Below are 6,000 nucleotides of genomic sequence, written 5' to 3'. Positions count from 1 at the left end.
ATAGAGTACCTGTTTATCCGATTTCAGGAAACGGCTAAAGCTGCCTGCTTGTTGTGCAGTTTATGTCTCTGGTATGAGAGGCAGGAACGGATCAAGGGTGGGCACATGGGTGGAGGGGATCATTCAGCAAAAACAGTCCCCTGGCCAGGCCTCTGGACCACCTAACCTGTGGCTTCTATTCCTGACCCTATAATGTGTGTGTGGGAGGGGGGATATTACCGTTTCGCAGACAGTGCTTCCCCATATTCCCTGACCCCACAGAGACATTACAGTGGGCAAATATAAAGCAGGGCTTCATGAAGCCTGAGCTTATCTGGGCTCTAAAAGTATGTGAGACATGCCTGGGAACAAAAGGCCGTCTCTCAGCCTGGGAGCAGGCCAAGGGGATCTCTTTCAGCAGCCACAGATTGCCCTGTGTTTTCTTAATTGACAGACCCAGGCCACATTTGATAGAAATGACATGCAGCTGGCAGGCAGTCCTGGCCGTCCAGGTAGACCACCTTTCAGCAGGAAAATTGTCCTCAATCTACTTCATAAAGATGTTCGATGGAGGTCTCTCAGGCTGCGTCCTAAACATATTGTGCTGTGGTAGGTTCACCTCACTGTGGCTTACACCTGCGTGGGAAAACTTGGTTGCTTCAGAAAGTGGGGTCAAATTCCTGTCTGCATGTACTCCACTAATGGGCTCGGGGGCAAAATATTAAAAAGCATGTAAAAGTCAATTTTTTAATTATAAAGTGACTAACAGTGGCAGCGATTGTCTATTCTTATTCTGAACATCCACATTTTTAAAAATCCTTTTTACTCTATTACGTTTACTACATAACCAGATTCATTCAACTGTATATGTCATATTATAGCTACTTTTGCCACATAAATTCAAACTGTCTAATCTATACTTTGCTTTGTTGTAGTTTGTATCGTCCCATCCTACTTTAGCATCCCAAGACGTTTTATTCAGCATTATTTGTTTTTGTTATTACTTGCACTTTGTGGATCCTAAACAACATTTTGTTGGACGGTTGTGTAGTAAAGCTACTTCTTACTGCAACTAAATGCTGGATTACAGTGGATGTATGAGAATACTTGAAGCTAAATGTTCCCCTTTTTCCAGTCTAAGGAAAGCATGTCCTCAGCTGGCCAGAAACAGTAGTGCACCCTTTCCCTTTTTTAGACCTGTCAGTCAAGCCTTAAGGATGGAGCTGTTCTTTAGCTTTGTTCTCATATTTAACTTTCAACTTATACTAAAAGGTCAAGCAATTTTTGAGCTATTTTGTTGGGAATTTTGGGGGAGGAAACTTATTATTCTTCAAAATGAACATAAAAAACATCCGGCAAAGACATAAGTCTTGCACTTCTAAATAAATTAATTTCATAGTACGAAAATTGACTTTTAAGGGATGAAACATTCTTCTTAAAAGGTACAGTACTTACTTGATTAACTTAATTATTATTATTACTTAATTATTTACTTGCTTCTTGGTATTATCTTACAGTCTTATTATTTATTACTTGTAAAATATTAGTTGTGTCTCTTTGATTCACTGTTTTTGCCACCTATTTGGTCAGGATCAGTCATAAAAAAATACATTTTTAAATCTCAGTGATGCTTTCCTGGTGAAATATAGGTTATAAAAAAAGATTCATCATTAAACTACAATCTCATAAGTACAGTACATAATACAGTATTTACCTAAACCTAAACAATCCATATTTATGCAGTGAAATATTATGAGATAAAGTCGACACGGGTATCGTCCTTTTAATTGTATAAGGATCCCAGAAGTCTAAACCTAGATTTTTCATCCAGTTGTGGAAGGTTTTCTCCATGAGGTTTCATAATAATTGGCTGTGTTAATTGCTGGTTGTCAGACTTGGAATTTAATGAGTATGGTTATTTTTTATTGTACACAGGTGAGTGAGTGGTTTCATTTAATGTCTGACTGATGTCTTCTTTTGTTCTCTGGGCTTTCTTGAAAATTTAATTTACCTTAGCAAGACTAGCAGTTTAAAAGTTCAAAACACACACTGATATTTTTAGTCTGTGTATGCGTATTATACATTCACATCAACAGATGGAGTTAAATAGACCTCAACAGTTCTGAAAACTGCAACCACAGTGATATGCCAGTAATGGCTAAACGACAAACAGAAAATGTCACAATGTCTTTGTCGCCGCACATATTGTCAAAGTCTCCTGTGTACATTTAGAAGCTGGGAACCCCAAACTCCTGTACTCCACTGAGAATAAAACTGAGCCATATGGCCTCCATGTCTCAAGCCCCCATGATCCACCCAGGCTGATTTCCCATCCGGTGTAGAAAAAAGGATTTCAGGGTGCCAAACAGTGTTGGTCCCCCGTGGATATTATTGGGCCATGGAAGATAAGGAACTACCCATCCCAGACAGCCAGTTTCCATCAGCAGATAAGAGCTGAACCTCCACTGATGCACTACAGGCCTGGTGTGCTATGACTTTAATCTTACAGCATTCATCCAGTATTTTCTTAGCAGCTCATTATGAATATTGTTTGCAAATCAATCTATTAATAGTGTTTATATTTTAAAAAATTCCTATCCTCTTTTACTACTTGAAGCCATATTCTTTCATTTATTAATGACACGCTGTCTTCACTTAAATATTAGACTAGAAAAGTTTAAGTATTTTATGTTCAAATTCAGTTGCTAAAGAGATTTTTACAGCTAAACTTTAATACTTTAAAACTATTAAAAAATATATATTGGCATTTATAATCATATCAACTAGATAATTTTGTGTTAAAGTAATTTATTGCCTTGTCCAAGAGTAATTGTTTTCGTCAATCCTAGATGACAACAATATCTCCTCATCTTAAATTTGATACTTTAAGGACAGAGATATGAAAACCTAATCTCCTTTCTAGCATACGTTTCCTTCAGTCCTACTCTTGGATTATTATTATTTTTTTAATCTAAGAGGCCCGACAAAGGGAATTTTTAGGAGAGATGGGTCACAACTTCCCTCCCCTACTCCTACAGATGCTGGTTGGTTAATGAAGTAACAACAAATTGGGCCGCACACTAATTTGGAGTGGCGTTTCTTGGCCCCTCTTGGCCCATAGAGATGTGTTTCATTTTCTTTTATCAGTGATTCAGTCATGTGGATTTACGCATGGACGCCTCTGTCTCCCCTGATCGCTGTGCTAATGGAAACTTCGTTAATGTCATTAATCTACGGGCCGAGGCATGTACTAAACACATATTTTGCTGTTTGTGCTCCATTTGTCAAATAATGCTAAGAGCCTCCTTTATAGAGAATGAAGCAAGGCAAGAGAAATGAGACAGAGGATGCAAGCACTGTGAGATGCCATGGTGATATTTTGCTCTCTTTTTTAAAAAAAAATAGCCCATGTAGCATTAATCTAATTATTCCTTCCAACGTGTTGACAATATCAAGCTACAAATTATCATATTCACTCAATTCTGTACAAATTACACACACGCTGGTGGTCTGCACAATTCAAATCTCTAACCTTTGTGAAGTGTATTTAAGTTACCTTTTTAAAGTCAGATCTTTGTCTCCCTCCACAAGAAAAGATGAGCGAGCCTCCAGCATCTTTCAGCGTCCACTAGGCATAACAAGATGTGACCTGTGATTACGCCAGAATGCTGAACTCTGATCTCTGTTGCCTGAAGGACATAAGTTCAACACAGTTACTTACAATTTAGCAGCTCAGATTAGTCAGAGGGCAAAATGCTCCTGCCAAGATGAATCCTCATCATGCATACTGTATTCTCTGTTAGGTAAATCAGTGTGTTTATAGTGCAGCCAAATTGAGCGAAGCTTTAAAAAAAGGGCCTCAGTCCAAAGAGAGGGATAGGTGGGATGAATATCACATGTAAAGCCCAAGAAGTGGCTTTCTTATCGGTTAGATTTAGCTGATAGTGTGCAGGAAAGTAGTGAACTTCATATATATATATAAATAAAGAAGAAGAAGAAGAAAGAACAAACATACTGACAATGTCAGGTTCACTGTTTCTAAGCACATGTGGGCTTTGATGAGTGGTTATAAAGCTGAATTTGAGCTCAGATGGAAGAGTTGTTGGGTTAAGTCAGATGAACTTGACTGGTAGGTTGCACGAATTACCAATCAGAAAGACAAAGCCTGCAACAAAGATCCCTTACAACATTTACAGTATTTAGTTACAGCAGAGGTCACTGATACAACGAATATTTATTCTCATTATCTGTTATATTTCGATTTTATACTCATTTACTATTTATTTACTGTTTCAGTCTTAATAGTAGTTCCCATGTTTGATCAGTTTCTCCAACCACACAACAAAATATTTTACATTTGCATTGTATGAAGCAAAACAATTTGCACATTTTTTAGCTGGACTATAACAAATATAATTAATCTAGTGCAAAACTGTTGTCCTTAAAATCTAAATCTAAACTATATATAGTTTACCACAATCACTAATTTTACAACACAACACCACAAATGCTGACTGTATAAATCTAATCCCAAACAGTAACAGCCCACATTCTCCAGGCAAGTAGTAAATCGCTGTGAGTCACGCTCGCCGGGATGCTCTATTCATTGAAGAAAATGGCAAAAATGTCTTAATGAAGAGATAAACTATGTGAGTTCTAACTAGATGACCATGTGCTTCCTGTCCCGTCTGCAGCAAGGAGTGCAGCAATTAAGAAGATGCTAATGGGTCTGACAGGTCTGAGTCCAAGGAAAGCTTCAAATGTCGCTTCAATTGGATGGTGCACTGAAGACGTCTTGTGTGGCACCGTCATTCACTCCGCTCAAAGGCTGAAAATTCAACAGTGCCTAGCTTGATTCTCCACACTACAGTCTTTTTTTTTCATTAGTCTCACATCCATGCCACACATATGAACTCTGAAGACCTGGTGATTTCATCGGGATGTTTCACAAGTACATCAACACCTTCAAACTCTTCTTAAAATGAGCCGCGCAGATTCTAACATACATGTTTATTCATGCTGAATTTTTAAATCCAACATTATTTCCTGCTTGGTTGATCGACATTTTGATGGCTACGCTCACAAAGGCACTTTAATGTTGTCATTAGTTATGCTTCTCTGGTGGCCAAAAGATGGATCCTTAAGTCCCAGGATCCAATAAGGTTGTATATGAATGGTTGGAGGAGATAAACTACATCAAATAAATGAAAGAAGACGAAGGGAAAAGGCCTGTTAATTAAAAATATGAAAATGAACAAAATCTCTGACACAGTATTGGTCCCATCTGAACAGCTACAGTAATTCTCTCTTCACCTCATATGAACTTCATTTAATTAACAGAGGGCTGAAAAGTATCCTAAACCAATTTCTGATTTCTTGAGCAGGATCTGGTTTTCATTCACGCTGCAGATGAAAATAATATTCTGCATTCAAGTAAATAACTACAAATATTCCTGGATACATTTAAATGAACTTTTATTACTCAGTTGACTGATGCTGTGAGTGGATTTTTTCCCTTGTTCTTCCCAATTCATACGTGATTTAGCTTAAGTATTTAACTCAATGCTTTGGGGATAGAGCACAAATGGGAAACATTAGTATAATGTCAACAGACACATGCATAAAAGTACAGTGTAAAACATTGTGAATTCATAGAGTAAATGTCTGTTACAGGCTAATGAGGCTCAAATTGCAATAACAGTGATATTGTTTCTTTTACAAACATTAATTTAAAGAACAATTAATTAAGTAACTCAACTTTTTACAGACATCATCTGTTGTTTTAAAACTTGTTTTACTTTCTAGGATTGCTGATTTGTATACATATTTACTTGTTTTTAATCACTCCTTACAGCGAGCATTTAGAATTTGGGTAATGTTCATGCCACTAGATGTATGTGTAGAAGGATGGATGTGTGTTGCTACAGTAGTGAATTCTTTTTTTTATTTTTTCTGAGTGATACTTCCTTACCAGGAAATCGTTTGCGCCAAGGATATGATTGTCTCCAGATCCTTCAGCAA

Source organism: Pundamilia nyererei, unplaced genomic scaffold (assembly GCF_000239375.1).
Source record: "Pundamilia nyererei isolate P.nyererei 1_Seehausen unplaced genomic scaffold, PunNye1.0 scaffold00069, whole genome shotgun sequence".
NCBI lineage: Eukaryota > Metazoa > Chordata > Actinopteri > Cichliformes > Cichlidae > Pundamilia > Pundamilia nyererei.
The sequence above is the reverse complement of the archived record's forward strand: the minus strand, read 5'-3'. Positions refer to the sequence as shown.